The sequence below is a fragment of the Euleptes europaea genome, chromosome 9 (genome assembly GCF_029931775.1).
Source record: "Euleptes europaea isolate rEulEur1 chromosome 9, rEulEur1.hap1, whole genome shotgun sequence".
In the NCBI taxonomy this organism is placed as follows: Eukaryota; Metazoa; Chordata; class Lepidosauria; order Squamata; family Sphaerodactylidae; genus Euleptes; species Euleptes europaea.
In genome coordinates this window covers 83376250-83399868 of record NC_079320.1, presented here as the reverse complement: position 1 = coordinate 83399868, position 23619 = coordinate 83376250, and the positions used below count along the sequence as shown (strand labels likewise).

At 46.8% G+C, this 23619-nt stretch overlaps 1 protein-coding gene across 5 annotated transcripts in view; it reads right to left on the bottom strand.

Moving 5' to 3' along the window:
• The window catches only part of LDB2 (LIM domain binding 2), a 334225-nt gene that overhangs the window by 243252 nt on the left and 67354 nt on the right, over positions 1-23619 (bottom strand). The gene's annotated exons all lie outside the window — the stretch shown is intronic.

The window sequence follows — 23619 nt, the reverse complement described above, 5'->3', positions numbered from 1 at the left end:
CCGGCGAACCGCCCATACCGTCAGAAAGTTCTTCGTAATGTTTAGGTGGAATCGCTTTTCTCTCCGTGTCCTAGTCTCTGAAGCAACAGAGAACAAGCTAGTTCCCTCATTAACATGGCATCCCTTCAAATATTTAAACATGGCTATCATGTCACCCCTTAACCTTCTCTTCCCCAGACTAAACAAACCCAGCTCCTTAAGTCTCTCCTCATAGGGCATAAACTCCAGACCTTTGACCATTCTGGTCGCTCTCCTCTGGACAAACTCCAGCTTGTCAACATCCTTCTTAAATTGTGGAGCCCAAAACTGGACACAGTATTCCAAGTGAGGTCTGACCAATGCAGAATACAGTGGTACTATTACTTCCCTTGATCTAGACACAATACTCCTATTGATGCAGCCCAGAATTGTATTGGCCTTCTTAGCCGCCATATCCCACTGTTGACTCATATTCAGTTTGTGGTCCACTAAGACTCCCAGATCTCTTTCACATGTCAAGCCAACTATCTCCCATCCTGTACCTGTGCCTTATGTTGTTTCTGTCTAGGTGAAGTACCTTACACTTCTCCCTATTGAAATCCATTTTATTTCTTATGGCCCAGCTCTCCAGTCTATCTAGGTTTGTGTTGGCGAACCTATGGCACACGTGCCGCTGCCGGCACGCCGAGCCCTCTCTGTGGGCACGCGCGGACCCTTCGCGTCTGCCTAGGGCTGTGCCGTGTTGCCGTGGTGAGGGCGCTGAGGGCTGTGCCCCTTCTCCCCAAGCCCATGCTCCCCAAGCCTGCGCTGGCGCCCTCCCTCTCCTTGCACCCGGGGCAAGCCCCTCCCTCTCTCTCTCAGCTAAGCTGCGGCTGCAGCTCAGCTGTTTGTCGGGGCGCCCCGCCCGTCTTCAGTTTGGGCCGGGAGGCTGTGGCCGAGCACCTTGCCACACCGCCCCTCTCAGCTGAGCTGCAGGGCAGCTCAGCTGTTTGTCGGGCCCCCGCCCGTCTTCAGTTTGACTGGGGCCCTGCCCGTCTAAAAAAGCATTTAGACAATTCTACAACATTTGCAGACAATCCTACAAGCCATCACAAAATCTACAAGGAATTTTCTAGCATTGTAGGAGCTGCAAAGGTGAATTTTAGTAACAGATTTTTACAGTTCCGTAAGATGGAGACAACCCTGTGTTTTCTTACTTCTCCAGATAAAGCCAAATTTGAAGAACTTGATCTTTCCTGCCTACGCTGGTTAGATTTAGAAAATCTGGAAATGGAGCTAATAGAATTTCAAGAAAGCTCTATCTGGAAAAATAAATTCTATGACCTGCGTGAAACACTTGAGAAGATAGAAGGGATGCCAAAGGGCAGCATAGTTAGTTCTGAAAATGAAATCCTTAAAGTGTGGAATTCTCTGCCAAATAATTTTAAGTCAATGAAAGCACTTGGGATTGCTTTCCTTACTTTGTTTGGATCATCTTATGCTTGTGAGCAGCTGTTTTCAGCTTTGAATTATATCAAATCTGACACCAGAAACAGGCTAACCAATAACCTGAGTGCTGCATGTGTTGCTCTCAAATTTACAAAGTATGAGCCAAGGGTAGACAAATTATCAGCATGCACACAACAGCAAAAATCACATTAATTGTTCAAAAAATTTGATGATGTCCTCAAAGATGTCACAAAAATGGTGAATTACATCATGGCTCGTGCTCTGAATTGTCAACAGTTTCAAGCACTTCTTGAGGCGGTTCAGGCACAATATAATTGTTTACTTATGTACAATAATGTCCGGTGGCTGAGCAGAGGACGAGTCCTGGAGAGATGCATGCCAAATGCAAACTTTTACCTTTCAATAAAAAGTTGTTTGTATCATTGAAGGCTCTGTTATTGTGTTTTTCTTTTAATGCAAAATATGTGAATGTATGAGTTGTTTTTTCTAAATTAAAACCTCAGTATTCAGGTTAAATTGCCGTATTGGCACTTGGTGATAAATAAGTGGGTTTTGGGTTGCAGTTTGGGCACTTGGTCTCTAAAAGGTTCGCCATCACTGATCTAGGTCATTCTGAACTCTGACCTTGTCCTCTGGGGTATTAACTACCCCTCCCAACTTGGGGTCATCTGCAAATTTGATTATCATGTCCTCTATTCCATCATCCAAGCCATTTATAAAAATATTAAATAGTACCGGTCCCAGGACAGACCCCTGTGGTCACTCCTCTCCAGGATGAAGTTGTGCCATTAATGAGCACCCTTTGGGTTTGGTTGGTCAACCAATTACCAATCCACCTAACAGTAGCAGTGTCCAGCCCACATTTTACTAGCTTTGTTTCAAGAAGATCATGGGGGACTTTATCAAAGGCTTTACTGAAATCAAGGTACACTACATCTACAGCATTCCCTTCATCTACCATACTTGTCACTCTTTCAAAAAAAGATATGAGATTAGTTTGGCATGACCTGTTTTTCAGAAACCCATGTTGACTGTCAGCGATCACGACATTTCTTTCTAAGTGCTTACAGACCATCTGTTTAATTATCTGCTCTAGTATCTTACCTGGTATTGATGTCAGTCTGACTGGGCGAGAATTGTTTGGGATTTCCTCTTTCCCCTTTTTAAAGATGGGGACCACATTTGCCCTCCTCCAGTCTGATGGAACTTCTCTTGTTCTCCAGAGATTCTCAAAGATTATTGCAGTCGTTCTGAAATCACTTCGGCCAGTTTTTTTAACACACTTAGATGCAGTTCATCCGGCCCGGGAGACTTGCAATCATTAAGAGAAGCCAGGTATTCCGTACTATCCCAGTGTCTATACTATGCTGTAATTCCCCTGCTGCATCCTTTGATCCATTATTCCCAGGTTGAGCACTATTCCCCTTTTGGGAGAAGACTGAGACAAAGTGTTAAGTAATTCTGCCTTTTCTGCCTCCCCTGTTAATAATTCACCGTCCTCTCCATGCAGTGAGCCCATTGTTACCTTGATCTTCCTTTTGCTATGGACATAACCAAAAAACTCTTTTTTTGTTTTTTTAACTTCCCTGGCAAGCTGGAGCTCATTCTGCACTTTAGACTTTCTCCCTGCATATGTTGGCTACTTGTTTGAATTCCTCTTTGTTGATTTCCCCTTTTCCATTTCTTGTACATGCCCTTTTAAAATCATATCTCAACCAAAAGTTCTTTAGACATCCACCCTGTTTTTTTTTCAAACCTCTATCATTTTTTCTCCTCATTGGAACTGACTGAAATTGCACCTTCATTATCTCACTTTTAAGAAATTCCCATCCTTCATGCACTCTCTTCTCTTTCAGTATTCTTACCCATGGGATCACCCCCAGTAGTTCCCTAAATTTATTAAAATCAGCTTTCTTAAAGTCTGGAATACATGTCTTACTACTCCTTGCTTCTCCTTTCTGCTGTATAACAAACTCGAGGAGAATATGGTCACTCCCACCTAAGGATCCCACTTCTTCCACCCCATAAACCAGGTCATCATTATTGGTTAAGATCAGATCTAAATTGGCTGTTCCCCTTGTTGCTTCTTCCACTTTTTGGACAATGAAGTTGTCTGCAAGGGAAGTGAGGAATTTATTGGACTTTATTGTCCTGGCAGAGTTTGTCTTCCAACAGATGTCAGGATAATTAAAATCTCCCATCACTACTACATCTCTCTTTTTTGAATGTTTGGACATCTGTTCCAGGAAGGCATCATCTAACTCTTCAGTCTGGCTTGGTGATCTATAATATACTCCCACAATAACATCATTGTTTTTCTCCCCCTGAATTTTAACCCAGATGCTTTCAAGCTGGCTTCCAGTGTTTAAGTCCTGGACCTCCTGGCAGATGTAATAATCCCTAACGTATAATGCTACTCCTCCCCGCTTCCGATTTGGTCTATTTCTCCGAAATAGGTTATACCCTACAATTATTACATTCCAATCATGAGACTCGCCCCACAGGTTTCCGTAATGTTTAGTCTACTTTACAGAGTCAATCTGAAGGGCAAAATGGGATTTCTGTTCATGCTCCTTTGAGCTCTTGGAAGGAAAGGCAAAATACAAATATTATTAATACGCACAAAGCATTGTACTATTAATTAAATTACTATTACAGCTCTTTTGTTACCAATTTGACATTGACAGCTGCAGAAAATGTTTTTTTTAATTAAACGTAGCAAGTCCTAGACTAAGCAACTGGCAGCCCTGGGGCCAAATTTATCCCCCTGAATTGTATTTGGTTATGCAATTATGCCCCAAATTTCCCCAAAAGAGGGATAAGGATGAACATTCAATGGGGGGGGGGCTGTATCTCACCTCATGACCCCCATACCAAAGCAGCCCTCAGAAAAACCAATTGCTGACCAGGCCTCTAGAGATTCCTTCACTTTATAATAATCTGAAGTAACACAATTGAAATAGTAGATTTTTTTCCATTTTCTTATATGGCATTTATACAGCTCTTTTCAATGGAAGTCCATTAATCCAGGTTGCATGTGTATGCCTAATACAAAATCTGTCCTTATATACTGTCAGTTATACATTTGGGAAATGGTCTTAAACCCTCTGCTGGTCTGTCAGCAAAAACTACATGTGAACAGCTGATAAACTGGTATCGATTTTCACATATCACTCATGTCAAAAGGATTTATTGATGTGTCAAGCATACCATAGAGTGGATCAAGGCAGGGGAGCTTTAAAGGATTTATGGGAAATCTACAAGCTTTAATACACTCTGCGGTAAATAACTTAACAAGTACGGGGTCTATCGATTCTTGTTGTGTGGTCAATGGAATCTTTAGCTCGCTAATTGTCAGTATTGACAAACGGTCTGTGATCTAAATAAGCAGCCAGCCTGTGCTTTCCAGATGGAAAGGAACCTTGGACGGAGTTTCCCTCAGTGTGACTCCGCCACCTTCAGCCTCTGAAACAGTCAAGCCCCATTTTAGGATCAGGAATATCCTGCTACTGTCCCTTGCTCCTGCTTAAGAAATGGTGCCCCAAAGAAGCACAAACTCTTTTCCACAGCATTTCAGTTATACAGTCTCTGATTATTTATCTCAACGGACAAAAGCAAAATCAGGGAGGGAAAGAAGGGTGAGAATCCAAAGCTCTGTCACCTCTGCTTAGTTGGGATAAGGTGTCAATGGTCTCCACTGCCCCATAACAGACTCCATTAGTGGACGGTTTATCCAGTAATTTATTTAAAAGTGACCAGAGAGAGCTAAGCGTGGTGTAGTGGTTAAGAACAGAGCACCAGACTCTAATCTGGAGAACTGGATTTGATTCCCCAGTCCTCCGTATGAGCGGCGGGCTCCAATATGGAGAACTGGGTTTGATTCCCCACTTCCCCACATGAAGAAGAGTTGGTTTTTATATGCCGACTTTCTCTACCATTTAAGGGAGACTCAAACCGGCTTACAATCACCTTCCCTTCCCCTCCCCATAACAGACACCCTGTGAGGTAGGTGAGGCTGAGAGAGCTCTAAGAGAGCTGTGACTAGCCCAAGGTCACCCAGCAGGCTTCTTGTGGAGGAGTGGGGAAACCAACCTGGTTCACCAGATTAGCCTCCACTGCTCATGTGGAGGAGTGGGGAATCAAACCCAGTTCTCCAGATCAGAGTCCACCGCTCCAAAGTACCACTCTTAACCACTACACCACGCTGGTGGACTCTGATCTGGAGAACCGGGTTTGATTCCCCATTCCTCCACATGAGCAGTGGGGAATCTAATCCAGAGAACCAGGTTTGATTCCCCACTCCTCCACATGAAGCCTGCTGGGTGACCTTGGGCCAGTCACAGTTCTCTCCAAACTGTCTCAGCCCTACCTATCTCACAAGGTGCCTGTTGTGGGGAGAGGAAGAGAAGGCAACTGTAAGTTGCTTTGAGACTGCTTAGGGTAAAGAAAAGCAGTGTGTAAAAACCTACTCTTCTTCCTTCTTCCACCAATTCTTAATTTTAGTGTCATGCTTATTCTGCTGTAAATCATTATGTCAGTGAAGAAGAGGGGTTTTTTATATGTCGATTTTCTCTACCTTTTAAGGAGAATCAAACCAGCTTACGATCTCCTTCCCTTCTGCTCCCAACAACAGACATCTTGTGAGGTAGTTGGGACTGAGAGACAGAGCTATCTAACGGTCACAATTAGACTTTTAAAAGAGCCCAAATTCCATCCATTTCATAAATTGGTATTATGGCTTGTGTGTGCATCCAATCTTATGCCTTTTAAAGGGTTCTGAGAAGAGGAGTATCAGCAACATGGTATAACAATAGTTCTCTTCCAAAGCTAGCTATTTGTTTAAAGTGATCCCTTTATGATAAAAATGTTCATTCTTGAGTTCCCATTATCAAAGTCCACCCCCATCCCAGTGTACACAACATGGCCAGAGAAGTGTAGACACATAACACATCCCCTATCATCTGAAAAAATGGGTTATCTTGGCTGGGGTTTAGACAACATTTACGAGAGCTGGGACTGGCACAGACAGGCAGCCCAATCAATTTAAAAAATAAAAATGAGAAAATGCCCCCATAGCCCCCCCCAAAAGGTGGCATGCCAACACCGCAGCTCGAGGGGGTGTTCCTGTGCCCCGCCCCCTTGCTGGCATGGGCTCCTGCATCTGGGATTTCGCTCCGCCACTGGAAGAGCCCCGTGCAGAGGCATGGCTTCTTGGCACTGGCGTGTTTACCCCTGCACCAGTGTAGGTGCCTCTTTATTCTGTGATGAGGTGGCACCTACGCCAGTGAGGGATCATGCCAGCTGCTAAGGAGTTTCACACACACCCTTTCAGGATTGCAGCCTTCATTAGTATCGTAGGATTCAAAAATTAGTATCGTAGGATTCAAAAATCAGCTTATGACTCCCCAAAGGTTAAAATGAAGAATAAAACAGAATCAACTGGGTGTGAATCCTGTATGCAATCGGCTAGAACATAATTAGCAGTTAACAGGGCTGAAGAGTCCTGATTTAAAAAGCCGGGATGGGGGGAGTAAAATCATGTTGGAGTAAAGAAGAGAGAGAGAGATTAAGAAATGAAGTCTGTGTTGGAGCAGACTCAGAAGAATAAAACAGAGACAAATGGATATAAAAGAAACACCACAATCCAGAAGCTCTGAGAAACCTCAGCAGTAAATAGCATAGCATTCTTGTAGAACAGCATCAAGGGCCAAAGCTGTTTCAAGGTGTGGATCCAATCCTAAAGATGCCTCTCAAGAATGCCTTAACTCAAGCTTGTTTCCCAAGTCTTTCCTGAAGAGGCTTAATTGATTATGTATTTTTAATTAAACAAAAGGCTTCCATTACAGAGAGGATTTGTGAAATCATCTCTCCACCTGCTTCACTGACGTTATATGGTTTTATTTACACAGAGCCACTGCTGAGAGATAGTAGTTACAGTTCTAATTTCATAAAATGTGATAGACATGGGGTAATTATTAATAACATAAAGCAACAGGTTCTCTCCCTCTTTTTTCAGGTTATGAGGTCGACTAATTATTCAGAGTTTTTAATAGCTAGGTGCAATTAAAGATACTTGCAAACTAATCGGTTCTGCTCCTTTCAATATTTAGCTTTTAATTTAGCTACATCTGAATACAAATTTCTAGTGTTTTGTATTCAGCCTAATTAGAAATTCCATACATCTCTTTGTGAACAGCGTCCTGTATCCTGGAGGAGAGAAGGGATGAGATGGGCAGAACAATCCTGAAGGGGGCAAAAGAGGTTAGGCACTGCCATGACCCCAGCGCAGGTGCTAGTGCCTCTTGCGCCGGCTAAATAGGCACTAACGCCAGTGAAGGCCACTTATGCCAGTGCTGGGGAGCTGCATAGCAGTGCCATGCATTGGTGCCGGCGCAGCAGCCGCAGGAGCATTTCCCTGGTGCAAGGGCTCATGCCGGCCCCAAAGGGGGCATTCCCAGGGGGCAGGGCTGACTTTAGTCAGCTCCCTAAGGCCTTTTGCCCTGGGAGCTCCACCTTTTGACGGCGCGAACTTGCACCAAAAAGGTTGGCATAGCACCGTGAAACTCAATGGAGAAGTTTCACGGGGTTTGGGGCAAAATACATTTTCGGCTTGCTGTGCCAAGGCAGCAAGCGCTCATGAGGCGGCGTGGCGGCACTGTTCCTGGGCCCGCCACAACTACCCCTCCTTAGGATTGCTGTGTAAATCAAACAAGTGGGAGGGGGAAATAAACTGAAATCAAATAGATTATTTTCTTGGCAGTCTCAGCACTGGAACTAGGAAATCCTTCAGATTGACACTGTAAGATTCTCTAGCTTGCCTCGGCAATCCCAAAAAGTCACTCGCTCAGACAGGCAGGTCTAAAGCAGGTAAACGTTTATTCAGGATCCACAGGTACAGCATAAGCAATCTACAGGTTCAAAGCTGCTAATGGCAATTCAGTCTACAGGTCTAAACTATAAGCATAACGCAATCCCAGGTGCAGTACTAGGCAGGCCTGGGAACAGAGAGATAACAACACCAGCTAGGAGGAAGGGAGTGAGCAAGCCATAACACTGGAGTTGCTAGCATGAGAGTCAAGGACAGATCAGGGGGCCGCAACGAGGGAAACACTTGCAGTGTGCACAATAGGCCTGACTGATGTCAAGAGCCAGGGATCCAGCAACAGGCCTGACTGCTGTCAAGAGCCAAGGATCAGGACGGATCCTGACAGACACTCCTGTCAGAATAAAAGGGCTGCAGGAATTTGGAGGAGGGAGCAGAAATTAAAAAGGAGGATCAGCTTTTAAGTGATATGCAGCTTTTCTAGGAAACCTCTGGGACCTGGGCTGTTTCCTCGCAGTCACCCTTCCAACTACTTTGGGGCTTTGCTTTGATTATGCTTGCATTTTCCGACTATGCTGACTAAACACGAATCCAGAAAATGCGGGGGAAATGCGCAGAAACCAAAGCAAAGCCCCAAAGTAGTTGGTGGGGTGACCGTGAGGAAACAGCCATGCATAAATAGCCAAGGTCCCTGAGCTACATATCATAGTGGCTACATATGACATATATGAAACATATATACAATATGAAATATGTTACAGCATAACATTTGAACAACCACCATTTGTTGGTTTAATAATATATTTTCAAGTCTTTTCTCCTCCAGTTGGCTCTCAAATGCCTTGTATTGCAGAGAAACCACTACATATTAGAATGGCTATCTCCTGAACATTTAACTTTTATTACAGTGTTGGATACGGTATGGTATAAAGTCATCTCCCAGATTTTCCTTTGTAGGTTACAATCATGCAATAACCAACCATATCTGGATCCAGTCTTTGTTACCATTGTCAGGCCTGCTTTCCACTGCTCTCAGCAGCCTGTCAGACTGAGAATGTTTTGGTTTCGGTTCCACCAGGTGCCTCTCAAGGTCGAGCCTGCTAACTGTTGAATTCCTGTTCCAGCGCTATGTCCCGTGGGAACGGCTCCTCGTTGTGACTAATGCTTTCCCATATAGGTTCTGTACTGTGCTACCAGTTCCCATTCGTGCAAATTTACCTGTTAGCTCTGTATGCCTGCAGGTTTTCCAATAAATCAACTCTCTTTTGGACTCCTCGTCTGTGGATGTTGTTTGTGGGATTACCACGGGGACAAGTGCTTACAACCATATAAAAACTGTTGCCTTACTTTATGTATTTATGAATATAAAATCCCCTAAATATTTACAATCCTCCATGTGCTTGCACAGCTTCCGTGCTTTTCTGCAGTTTGTACAGATCATCTCCCTGGTGAACGGTGCTCTAAATCTTGGATGCCTCCCTCTAGACTTCACATTACTGTCCTGAGATCTTTGTGACAGCCGCAGACAGCCGATTTGCTCCGTTTAAGTTCTTCTTTACCGCACTCTCTTTCTGACACACACACACACACACATGCTTTCTCACAAAACCAGAGAATGATACTCTCTTCCTAAACCTTCAGCTGCTCCTGCCTCTTCCCTCTCCCACAGCACAAACCTGCCAGATCCTCCTCAGCCAAAGACCCCCTTCATGATATGCAAAATAATCTGTCGCCAAGGAGATTATGTCATCGGGCTAATGCAATGCCAAAAGAGTGACCAAAATGTAATTTGCATGCTCCCTGCTTCCAGCTTTTGCAGTGTACGGTGATGTAATCTGACCAAATTTTGCTAAGCCATTCATGGGGGGGGGGGCACTGCAGGAGAAGAGAAATGTGTACATTAGTCAAAGTGGAAGGCAGCTGTATACATACTCAGCAGCCGAGCTGGAATTCCAGGATCCCCAACTCTTCCTTCCTCTTATCTGACTGAGGCTCAAAGAGAATGCAAGTTGTTAAGTGTCACCTTATCTAACCATACTGGTTGATCCCTGAAAACCTAATAGCAGTTCACAAGCATGGAAGATGCTAGTGATGAATGAACTTATTCACTGATGACTGAGTCGTTCAGCTATGCTCTCTCGCATGCACATGCACACATATGCACCCAAAATGGTAATCTAACAATGATGGGGAAATAGGAGCATTGTCCCCAGGAACGGCCAGCAAAAGGAAAGAAAAGTGAGCCTCCAAAGACCATTCAATAAATCCAAATATAAATTATGTCCTATTTTTCAACTTGGAACAATAGGGCATGTCTTTAAGACGACAGCTGAAAAGCAGAATATTGGCCCGCTCCACAACACAGGCTGGGCAGCAGGCTGGGCCCCATTTATAGCTCCTCACTGGCTCTGTAACGGCAATCTAACACAGCGCCACTTTCTGGACAGTAGCAACCAGCAAGCTTTTTGTGCAGGGAGGCTGGAAGACAAGCAATCTTTTTTAGCAGCAATAAATGGAATGTAAGCCGCAGTATGATTTAAAGCTCCACAACCATTTTTAACCCAACCCAAGAATGTTATCAATCACTCTCTACATGAGTAAACCCTGTCTTAACCGTTCAACTTCAGAGCTCTCCTTCCAGATGATGTCTGCGGGCCTGGTTCCTCCCTGGGACAGGGGAGAGTGTGTGTGAGCACAGAATTGGCAGCCGGCCTTGGGGCACAGAGTAGCTAGTCACACCACTGTTTTTCACACTAACACATATATATTCCACAACGGGGGCAGCAGTTTGTGCTGGAGGCTCTGTCCCCTCAGCTTCCTCACCCTGTCTTAAAAAAAAAAAAAAGTCCCAGCCTTCCAGATATAACACCTATTTTTATATACTGGACTATAATACTGAATTTTGAGAGTCAGTGTGGTATAGTGATGAGGGTGTCAGACTAGGATCTGGGAGACCCAAGTTCAAATCCTCGCTTTGCCATGGAAGCTTACCTTGGGCCAGTCACACACTGCCAGCCTAATCTACCTCACAAGGTTGTTGTGAGGATAAAATGGAGCATATATTTATGTCATAAGCCACTCTGGTTCCCCACTGGGGAGAAAGGCAGGATATAAATGAAGAAAGGAAGGAAGAGGTTTGCACCTCACAACCTTAGGGGTTGGGTCCAAAGCACTGCTGGAGCAATGAAGCTGGCAGAGCAGGGTTTCTCTGCCTCCTCCTCCCACTGTAGCTCACCGAGTCCCCTGCAAGTCTACTCGTGGGGATGGGAGGATCCCAGGGGCCCTCAAGAACACAGGGAAGGAATCTGTAATGGGAGTGGGGAAGTGGCAAAAATCTCTCTCTGCTCCTCCATCAATGGAAGTGGACGCTGGTGGAAGGAAAACTGTGGATTCAACCCATGGAGTCGGCATGACAACTGGAGTCACAACGCTGTCTGGAAAAGGATTAGACAACTGCTATTACTGAGGCAGCACCAAAACCATTTCTCAAGGTTTCGGGTCTCTGGTTTTCAGCGCACAGGGCTGCTGCTTTGCAATCCAACAAATTATGGTCTGCCCAACCCTCTGGAATCCACAGAACAAGATAAATGAAGACTGAAAACTCATAGGAATGTCACTACCATGTCACATGAGTTACATTTGTAAATACAGAATTTAAAAATAGCTCCTGAATGCTTAGCTACCATTATTGGTCTCCACCTACGAAGAATTTGCACTTTCAGAGAGGGAAATATCTGTATTTCTGCAAAAGAGTATATCCTTATTGGGTTGTTATTTTTAGAAAGCACACTTAATATTACCCTTCCTTGCTTCTAGAAGCCCTTCTTTCTCAAACACATCTTTGAAAATAAAGGTGGGATTGATCAAACTTCTTTTGCATCTATAGTTGCACCTATATTTCTGGCAAATTCTGTGCAAGATCACAAAACAAAATATGAACAATTAAACCTGAATAATCATGTATTTGGATTTTGGGGGAGGGAGGCGAGGGTTGTAGTGGTGAATTCAAGATACCCTCCCTCCCCCCAGGGTAAGCAGGTTTCCACCATCGTGACTGTTTATCCCCCAATTTGGTTGGCTGTCAGATGAAGTGGTTTTTCTTTCCAAACAATGGAGGGAACAGGAGGGAGGCTGCTTTTTAACAGTTTATTGCCTGTTGAGGGGAGGGGAAGGGAAGGTGATTGTAAGCTGGTTTGATTCTCCCTTAAGTGGTAAATGGTAGGCATATAAAAAAACAGAGTTGCACTTACCTGTAACTGCTGTTCATTGACGTCTTCGGTGTAGACACACATGTGGGACTGCGCCTGCGCGCAGGCCTGTTGCCGGAAACTTTTACTAGTCTTAAACCTCAAAGTGGGGATGCCCCTCCCCTTATCAAGCGGAACCGGCCTCCGCGCCGAACCACCACGTGCTCCTGGGCAGGACATCCCCTCCCTCCTCAGTTCCTCGCCCACCGCCAACCTTAGTCAAGGATCATCCAAACCAGCCATGTCCAGTATAATAAACTGGAGGCCTTGGTCTAATCAAGGTAACAAGAGTTTGGTACTAGAATAACTTTCCCTTTCTAACTCTGTCCCCTTTGTTTGTTTCTTTTTTTTTTTTTAGGTCAACAGCGGGGTAGGAGGGAGGGATGTGTGTCTGCACCGAAGACGTCAATGAACAGCAGTTACAGGTAAGAGCAACTCTGTTTTCATCTTCCGTCTTCGGTGCAGCCCATGTGGGATATTAGCAAGCTTACCCATCAGGAGGTGGGTGTCGATCTAGGAGAACAAGGTCTGGAGCACCGCTCTGCCCACTTCGGCATCCTTTCTGGCCTGCAGGTCTAGCGCGTAGTGCTTGACGAATGTGTCCTCACTTGCCCATGTCGCAGCCTTACAGATGTCACCGATCGGGACCCCTCTGTGGAGAGCAGCGGAAGATCCTTGCGTCCTAGTGGAATGAGCTCGAATCGCTAGTGGTCATATTATTCTCACTTGCTTATAAGCGAGTCTAATTGCAGAAACTACCCATAGTGCTATGGACTGGGATGATGCGGGTTTCCCTTTCTTGGGACCCTGGTAACAAATAAAAAGTGAATTTGATTTCTAAAGTGTTTCGTCCTGTCAATGTAATAAAGGATGGCCCTTTTGAGATCTAAGGTGTGGAGGGTCTTCTCTGGTTGGGAAGACGGGTGTGGGAAGAAAACTGGCAGAACCAGGTCCTGAGCCATATGAAAACTAGAGATCACCTTAGGTCTGAACTTAATACTAGGATGCATTATATATCATTATATATTCTGAGAAAAGGGCTATCGATTCGGAGAGCTGCTAGTTCCCCTACAAGTCTAGTTGACGTGACCGCAATAAGGAACGCTATCTTAACAGAAAGAAGTGACATATGTGCATGAGCTAAGGGTTTGAAAGGGTAAAGCATAAGCTTTGCGATTACCATGGAGAGGGACCACTGAGGGGCTAGCTTGGGAACGGGGGAAACAAATTACTGAGTCCCTTTAGGAAGAGCTTGGAGAGGGGCTGTGAGCAAACTGTGTAGCCCTCAATCCTATCATGAAAGGCAGAAAGGGCAGTGAGATGCACCCGCACCGAAGACACTGAGAGGCCTGTCTTGGTGAGGTCCAGAAGGTAGTCTAGCACTCTGGGGAGTGGGCAAATATAAGGAGACAGTCCTCTGGATCCGGCCGACCTGTCAAACCTCTCCCATTTCCCATCATATGAATAACGGGTAGAGGGTCTCCTAGCTTGAAGTATCACTTCTCTCACTGGAGAGGAGAGACCTACCACAGATTGGGTAGGATTCTCCAGGCTGTGAGATGCAATCTGTTCACATCATGGTGAACTAGGTCCCCCCAATGCAAAAGGGCCGGATGGTTGGGGAATGGCCTGTGAACCCCCCTCGCCAGATGAACCAGTTCCGTGAACCAAATTTGGCGAGGCCACCTGGGAGCGATCAGAATGCACGAAATGTTGTCTGCTCTGATCTTCCCTAGAATTCTTGTCAGGAGGGGGAAGGGGGGGAAAGCATAGAACAGGCAGCCCGACCAGGTGATCTGAAATGCATCCCCCAGGGACGTCTGATCGTTCCCTGCTAGAAAGCAAAACCTGTCCGCCTTCCTGTTGTTCCTGGTGGCAAACAGGTCGACCTGAGGGACCCCCCCCCGTTCCCAGAATATTGGTTGTAGGAAGTAGTCCTGCAGTTTCCACTTGTGATTTGTGATGAACTCCCTGCTGAGGGAGTCTGCCCAGGCATTGTGTATTCCTGCTATGTGAATGGCTCACAAGTGGATGTCGTTCGAGATGGCCACTCACCAGACTTTCTGTGCTTCCGTGCATAGAGGAATAGAGCCCGTGCCCCCGTTTGTTGATGTAGAACACCGTACAGGTATTGTCTGATTAAAGGAGAGTCCTGGAGCCTCGTGGGATATCTGCAAAGGAGGTAAGTGCATAACGTACCGCTCTTAACTCTAGCATGTTAATGTGTAGGGATGCTTCCCTAGGCTCCCACCTCCCTTGGTCGTCACAATGCCCTCCCCAGCCTTCCTTGGAGGCGTCCATGGTGAGGGTGAAATCAGGACTCCAGCAGCCGAAGGGCATGCCTTTTAGTAAGTTGGGTTAAGAAAGCCACCATTGAAGGGATTTGAGAATCCCTCTCGGGGTAGAAAGTCTGTGCATTCGGGAGTGGCGGGAGACGTCAAAAGTCCTAATAAACCAGTTTTGGAGTTGTCACATCTGTAGCCTGGCAAAAGGGGTGACAGCTGTAGTGGAAGCCATAAGGCCCAACAGCCTCTGGATAGAGACCACCGGTTGATGCCTACACCTTGTGAAGTGGTGGATGAGACGTTTAATAGCTACAATCCTTTCTTGGGGTAGGAACGCCTTTCCCCTGATTGAATCTAACACAGCTCCTATAAACTGTGCCCTAGGGGAGGGGACCAATTTGGATTTCTTCAAATTGACCATTAGCCCCAGCCTGTCACATGTGGAGAGTACCAGATCCAGGTGGGACAATAGTACATCGGGGCTGATTGCTGTAAGCAGCCAGTCGTCAAGGTAAGGGTAGATACTACATCCCTGATCTCTTAGGTAAGACATAACCACTGCCATGCATTTTGTAAAGACTCTAGGGGCTGTAGCAAGTCCAAATGGAAGAACAGTGTAGTGAAACACTTCTGTTCCATATCTAAACATCAGGAATTTTCTATGATCTGGGTGTATAGAGACGTGAAAGTACGCGTCTTTAAGGTCTAGCATAGCAAACCATGTACTTGGGGTGATAAGTTCCATAACAGAAGTCAGGGAGACCATCCGGAACTTCTTAAACATTTATTAAGATATCTAAGATCAATAATGGGCCTGGAGCCTCCATCTTTTTTGTCCACCATGAAGATCCTGGAGAAGAAGCCAGAACAGTGTGGTGATGCCCTTTGAACGGCACCCTTCAGAAGAAGTTCTTCTAACTGGGGTGCGAAATCAGGAAACGGGTTGTCTCTTGCGGAACTAGCAGGAGAGCAAACTGGGAGGAACTTAAATTCTAGGTGGTAGCCTTCAGTGATAACCTTGAGGACCCAAGAGTCTGAACAAATGGAGTGCCAGGCCTCGGTGAACTTTGCTAGCCTATCTAGGAAGGGTAGATCCTCTTGGCTAGCCTGGGGTGTTAGTCAGAATCTCTGAGTATTTTGCCTCTGGTCCTTCTGTTGCGTGCCAGGGGCCGATCGTTGCTTGAAAGCAGGTTTGCGCTGGCTTTGTTGGCCATGCTGATGGAATTTTCCTTGGGGAGGATACGGTTGGAACCGTTGATAACGTTGGTTCCTCTGATATGAGGATCCGAAGCTCTGATGACGGTGCTGGAATCTGTCACGTTGAGGTTGGAAAGATGGGGTAACACCTAGGGATCTCGCCGTCTGGCGGTCTTTCTTGATGTTCGTAAGGAACTCCGTCGTGTAGCTGCGAATAAGGTGTCACCCTCAAAGGGAAGGTCCTCGATTTGAGAGCTCGTTTCCATCGGGAGGGCTGTAGTGCGCAGCCAGGAGCGTCGCCTCAGGGTGATGGCTGATGCCATGGTCCTGGCTGCGATTTCAGCTGCGTGCTTCCCTGCATTGATTTCTTGCTTTGACAAGCGGGTGGCTTCTGCTTGAATGAGTCTTAAGGCAGTCTTTGACTCATCAGGTAGCAGTTCAATATGGGGGGCGGCTTTTTCCCACAGGAACATCTGGTAGCCCCCCATGATCGTCTGATAATTGGCGATTCAAAAATTTAATGCGGCTGAGGTGTAGGTTCTTCTACCTAGTTGATCCAAACGTCTGCTTTCCTTGTCTGCAGGGGTAGAATGTTGACCCTGCCTTTGTCTGGCTTGCATCTCCCCTGTGACAATGGAAGATGGGGGAGGGTGCACCATCAGGAATTCCACTGATTCAGGTTTGACCCTGTATAGGTTCTCAATTTTCTTGGACGAAGGTGGGGTGGAGGCTGGTTTCTTCCAGACAGATTTTGTAACCTCCGAGAGGCCCTCCAAAACCGGAAAAGCAGCGATTCCTAGAGAGTCTGGGTACAGGAGGCTGAGGATCTTGTCCTTAGGCTTGTTGTCTGAGGTGGAAATGTTGATGTCTAAAGCCTCTGCCACCCTGATCATTTGTTCTGTTCTCAGCTTCAGATCCTCGGACAGTGACTCTGCTTCTGTGTCGCCCACTAGTTCGTCAGGGGATGGTTCCGACACCTCTTCTGAACTTTCCACTGATTCTCTGGTCCCAGAATCTTCAGGATCTGAGTCCACCCTAGGACTCCGTTGGGTTAAAGGAGTAAAGGGTGAAGGGAGTTGTGGGGTCTGCAGTACTAGTGGTTTACCCTGCACAGTGAGCTGTCAAAATCTACAAAACTCGATACAGTCCTTTACAAGCTCTGGGGACATGATTGGCTGAGTAGAGGATGTGGAAGGTTGAGGAGTCTTCCTCGGATTCAAAGGGGTCGGGTCCGAAAGGATCCGATCCGGAGGGATCGGGTCCGGAGGAGACACATCCGAAAGGGTCGGATCCGAGAGTAGCAGCGGGTCATCCAGTGGGTCTATTTCAATGTCTGAGAAGCATTGAAGTGGAGAGCCAGAGTGGAACGAAGGGGTCCTTAGTACCAATGGAGGTATCGGTTGAGATGGCTTCAGATCCGGAGTTTTCCGAGCGGGCGAAGTTGACCTAGCCGAGTGTCCGGATCCGGGGCGCTTTTCCTTGTGTTTAGTTTTGTGCTTATGTTTCTTAGTGACGTGAGTTGGATCCGACTGGGTGGTCAGATCCGAGGATCTCGGATCCGAGCCGGATCAGGGGGTCGGTGCCGAGCGAACGGACCATGCGTCTCCGGGTGTCCTGGAACCGGCTGATAGGGAAGGAGCCGTCAGATTAGCACTTAGTCGGTTAGCACAGGCATTTTGAGCCCGGGTGGAGAAGCCTTGGCAGATGGTACATTTTGACACCTTATGCCCCTCGCCCAAGCAGATTAGGTACAATTCGTGTTGGTCTGAGTGCGGGATCTTCGTGGCGCACTTGGGACACAACTTAAATGGGGTCTTGGGGGCCATCACAGCCCTCAGCATGAGGCCGAGGGGATCAAGGCATGGAGGAACTTTTCTCTCTGGGTTATTCTCTCCGAACATATGGTACAGTAGTAGGCTGGCTAGGCGGACCTAAGCGGCAGCTCTGAAGAAAGAACTCACAATCGAAGTAGTTTAGAAGAAAATCTGAGGTAAGGTGAAGAAAGCTCCATCCTTGGTGGCAGCAAAGAAGGAACTGAGGAGGGAGGGGATGCCCCGTCCAGGAGCACACGGTGGTTAGGCACGGAGGCCAGTTCCGCTTGCCAAGGGGAGGGGCATCCCCACTTTGAGGTTTAAGGCTAATAAAAGTTTACAGTGGCAGGCCTGCATCCCACATGTGGGGCTGCACCGAAGACGGAAGATGAACCAACTCTTCTTCTTCTTCTTTTGAGGCAAAATAATTTACTGTTCTGTGACTTTAAGACCTCTTCAACCCTAGACAAACAGTGAATTTTAACTATCATTTTCAGCCTAGATTGTTCTGTCCCACATAAGAAGCTTCTCTAAATACTGCAGCTGTCTTTGGCTGCTGCTTCTGATTTCCTTTCCTTTCTAATACCTCTTTGGGGGGAGAGGGGGGAGAGCACTGAGCATCTTAGCTGAATTTGTATTTTCTGTTAGCTCTGCTTCTTGACCCCTCAGCTCCATACCAGAACACATGGGTTCCAACCCTGAACCCCAACGAACTCTTGATCCCTGGTCCCATCTCTGGGTAGGTGGGCCCCAAGGCAGGCTCTGCCTCTTGTCAAATTTAAACCTTCAAAGGTTTGCAATAATCCCTCAAGCCCATTACAAGTCAAGCCTACCGCCCCCAAAGTTTGGGCCCAATTACATATAGACTGGGCACCAATCCAGCTTCTTTTCCAGTCTTAACTCGCTTTCCCCAATCAAAATTGGGTGGGGGGACACCAGCAGTGGAGAGAGTTGTGTAGTGACAGCAAAGACTGCATAGGCCTCATATTTTATGCTTGGATACATCCAGATGGGGTCTGTATTTTCCAATGTACCTGTCCAGAATGCTGGCAGATAAAAGGGTCAGAGGAATACAGAGTGGTTGCAAACAAGTTGCTTTCACAACAGCCAAGCCTAACTGAGGGCTAAAATATCTGCTGCTGTAGCAGAGCCAGCTGTTGCCACTTAGGCTGCTCTGACATTCTCAGCAAGGTGGTCTGCTTCAGTCCTGCTCTGGCTGTCGCTATCAGGAAGGGCTCTATGCTGGGCTTGTAACCTCACACTCCAGCGTCGATGTTCCATCTCCAGTCAAACCTGCCACCTCTTCTACTCCAGTTGCTTTGGCGAGCCCTTTGAGGGCCCTGGTTGTTGCAAGGTGTCAGGCCCAGCCGGAGTGCTTGGGCTGGAAGGCTGCAGACATGGTGAGCCATCGTCTGGCTGCGGCTGTTCCTCTGTTCTGATTTCTGACTGTTCCTCTGCTCTCAAACTGCCTCCTTCTATTCCCTCTTCATCTGAGGAGGCCTCAGGCTGACTCTCAGTAGGCTGACTCATGACAGTACCCCCTGTTCACATGTATAGGTTTGTTTGGGAACGGGGGGACTGGAAGGGAACCCCTCCACACACACCAGAATGCCAATATTCTGAGCTCTTTTGGAGAACTGACAGTGAAAAAACTGAGCCAATCATAAGCCTAATGAGGAGGCTATATGGCAGCTCAGAGCCCTGGCAGCTGCACTCCTACTCACAGCTGAGCATGCTCCGAAAAGCAAGCTGACTGTCTTTTCAAATGGCCCACACAAGTGAGACAGGCAGGCACAAAAGGGGTGCCCTCCTCCGTTTTATCCTCACAACAACCCTGTGAGGTAGGTGAGGCTGAGAGTGTGTGACTGGCCCAAGGTCATCCAGCCAGTTTCTATGGCAGAGAGGGGATTCGAACCTGGGTTTCCCAGATCCAAAAGGGACAAGGTAAAGCTATGACCAGACTGTCTAATCCTTCCACTCTCGCAGCCATTACACCTGGGTAACGCCACTCTAGCATAGCAACGATCCTATTTCCAATTTCTTCCCCATTGGTGCTGTCCTGCTAGTCTAGGTCCTCAACCTAGCTGAACCTGAAGGCGTTTTTGGAATTCTGAGAAAGGTTCCGGGGCAATGCTCAACATGGGCTGCCATAAGGTGAGAAGAGCCACGAAACGTTGGGAGTTTCCAAGCCAACTGTTCTCCTGAGAGGCAGGTGCTTCCAAATGGGCACTCCCTTCAAATGCAACAGCAATATTTCTTTTGCACTATGGAGGTGAAAGAAAGCTGGCCCTGACTCTTTATTGTGCAGAAGAGGTGTGGTTTGGTTTCAGTTTTCAAAGAAAGGGGAGGGTTTGCGTCGTCTGCGGTCACAAGGAGAGATTTCCAAGCAAGAGAGTCTCTGTCAATGGCCAAACTGAGGGAACCCAGCTGTGGTACACCTGCCCAGGATGAATTGCACACTTTGCTAGCCAGCTGGTCTGTCAGCCGAAGCTCCTTGTTCTTTTCTGTCCATTCAAGGCCCTTTGGATTTTCTCCCCAAAACTCAAGAAGCCAGCAAGCACCAGAAAACAAACTGGAAAGGGTGTCGCTGCCCCAGTGTAGTCAGCGCTGGTGCAGAGTGAGCTAAAGTAAAAGAAAAGCCTGGTTTGACTCCTGAGCCTCCTCTGAGTTCAGAAGGTTGCTTCAGCAAGCCGCTCTCCCCGAATCTCAGACCTGCTTCCTGTAGTGTGAAGTAGATACTGACCTACCTTAAAGGGTTAATGTAGGAATATACTTTACGTGAAGCACTTTGAACATTCTAAAACCTTATACAAATATGATTATTTACATCAGCGTATCTCTGGGCTCCACTGACACAGAGGGATTTAGGAGTAACAGTTCTTGCAACCCAGCACTGTTTATGATCTTAAAGGATAATTTTTTAAGAGAGGGAAAAAGAGACTTACCTACCCTGAGAAAACGCTAGAGGGCTTGGCAACGTCTCACGCTTGAAGCATCTTACTGTGGGAATATGAATATTCAGCAGCGGCAAGGGGCAGGAGCGACAGAACGCACTCCGGCTCCTCTCGCCAGCTTCACTCTGTGTGCTTTGCCAGCACATTTTAAAATTTAATCTGCACTTCTCAACCAGCAGTTGAAAAGGACTTCTGCTCTAACGTATTTAGAAAGTAATGTGGATTTTTGTTGTTGTTCCAGTTGAAAAACCAGGTTTTGTTTAAGCTTTCACCTTTTCTCAGCACAAACAAGCCACCTGGACTACGAAGGGAAATGGAATCTTGAGGGGCACGTGGAGATGTTTTACCAGCAAAAGGGGGGGGGATAAACAAACCCTTGACACAATTTTGGATTGATTAAATATCATATGAAGTTTATTTGGGTTTGTGGCTCAATCCTAAAACCCACTGAGGTACAGAAAATGGTTAGTGTGCCTTCCAGGAGTATAAAACCTGCAAATACAGACCCAGGAACATGTATGGAGGAGTGCAGAAAAGCCACTAATAGACAGCCAGCATGGTGTAGTGGTTAGGAGCATTGGACTTTATTAGGGAGAACTGGGTTTGATTCCCCACTCCTCCACATGAGAGGCCGACTCTAATCTGGTGACCCTGGGCCAGTCACACACTCTCAGCCTAACCTACCTCACAGGGTTGTGAGGATAAAACGGAGGAGAGGAGAATGATGTAAGCAGCTTTAGGTCCCCATGGGGTGAAAGGCAAGGTATAATTAAAGTAAATAAATAAATAAAATGGAAATGAACGCTCATCCAGGCACTTTTTGCACGACAGCCCAAATTGACTGTCCTCGTGAAGACAGACTGCAGAACCCCCTGAAGCCAACTCCACAGGTTTTGCAAGGGAGGAACTTTAGTACAAAACCAGAGCTCAGCATACTCTCTCACACAAGACTGCCAACATTACTGGTTCACAACAGTTCTTACAGACGTATCTGTAGTTGGGGGATGAAAGGAAAAGAATCACAACTCCCACCCCCAAAACACATGTATCATCAGGGTCTTCCAACAACTGCAACAAGAGGCAATGTGTTCTACATTAACTAGGTAACACCACCCGATTTGGCTTTGACTGACTCTACATCCAGTGCTTCATCGAAGAAGAGTTGGTTTTCATATGCCAACTTTCTCTCCCTTTTAAGAAGAATCAAGCAGGCTTACAATCTCCTTCCCTTCCTCTCCCCACAACAGGCAACTTGTGAGGTAGATGGGGCTGAGAGTTTGGAGCGAATTGTGACTGGCCCAAGGTCACCCAGCTGGCTTCATTTGTAGGAGTGGGGAAACCAACCCGGTTCACCGCTCACGTGGAGGAGTGGGGAATCAAACCCAGTTATCTACATTAGAGTCCACCACTCTTAAGCACTACACCATGCTGGCTCCCTTCCACCTTGCACTAATATAAAGACTACCACGTGTTTCTCCACCTGCTCTGTGCCTTTTAAGGGTCCTGTGTGTTCCTCTTGATGTCACAGACAGGTCTGAATCACTCATGGTGTTTGAATTTTTTGAGAGACAGCAGCTACGGCATCATCACCCACAGCATGCCTGGCTGAACCCTCAAATAATCTTGCATCTCGGCCAGACTAACCTAATGACCTCTTCAGAACGATGCCCCTATACTTCCAACTTTAACCGCACATTCCTGAGGGGGGGGTGAGTCCTGTTAGGAGGCAGCGTGACCTCGCCGCCAGTGTAAGCGTGTCTAATCACGCAACTAGATGCACTTATGCTGTCGGCGAGGGCAGTTCCGCCGGTGCCCGAGCGCTGCGAAGCTGCGCCTCGCCCCTCCGCCAGCGCGGCCTCTCCATGGGGGGGCATTCCCGGGGCGGGGGGAGGAGTTGCCAGTTGGCGGCTTCCTGTCCCCATTCGCCCCATTACGCCGGTGCTGGGAACAGTGTTGCTGTTCTTTAGCTTTTTAGCAGGCGCAGCCTCGCTGTTTTCAATAAGGTGAAAGGCCCTGTTAAAAAAAAAAAATTGCAAAATGGCTTTTTTTTTTTTTGTTTAACGGTGTACGGGGAACGGCGTTAGGAGACGGCTCGCCTGCGCCTTCTCCCCGCCGTTCCCGTACGCCAATTCTCAGGAATGGGCGTTAAGAGTCCTAGAAACTGCTGATGGGGCTTCCATTGTGCCCAGAGAAGGAACTTTAGACTTACCAGGAAGTTCCCTTCTATCTGAGGTAGTGGAGGGCATTCTGACTTTTGGGTCCTCCTTTTCCCACAATCCCTGGAGGCAGGATATTACATCATTTTATTCCTGCCCCTGAGGAGAGCCAGCATGGTGTAGTGGTTAAGAGCGGTGGTTTGGAGTGGTGGACTCTTCTGGAGAACCGGGTTTGATTCCCCACTCCTCCACAGGAGCTACAGAGGCTAATCTGGTGAACTGGATTTGTTTCCCCACTCCTCCACACGAAGCCAGCTGGGTGACCTTGGCAAGTTACAGCTCTGTTAGAGCTCTCTCAGCCTCACCTACCACACAGGGTGTCTGATGTGGAGAGGGGAAGGTGATTGTAAGCCGTTTGAGTCTCCCTTAAGTGGTACAGAAAGTCAGCATATAAAAACCAACTCTTCTTCTTCTTCTGTTCAGAAGCTTCCAGAGCTTTCCATTAAAAAACCACAAAGTATGCCGTCATTTGTTGCTGCTTAACCTGAACATTAAGCCACTTTGGGACAAGTCCAGCCCCATTTCAGAGAAGAAACAACATTTAATGATAACAGCAACAGCAGAAAAGAAAAAAATGTCTAAGACAATTGAGACTACAGGCTATTATCCACAAACCAATCAGCCTCCCCTATATCTAGGCTGGTTCAGGATGTCCTCC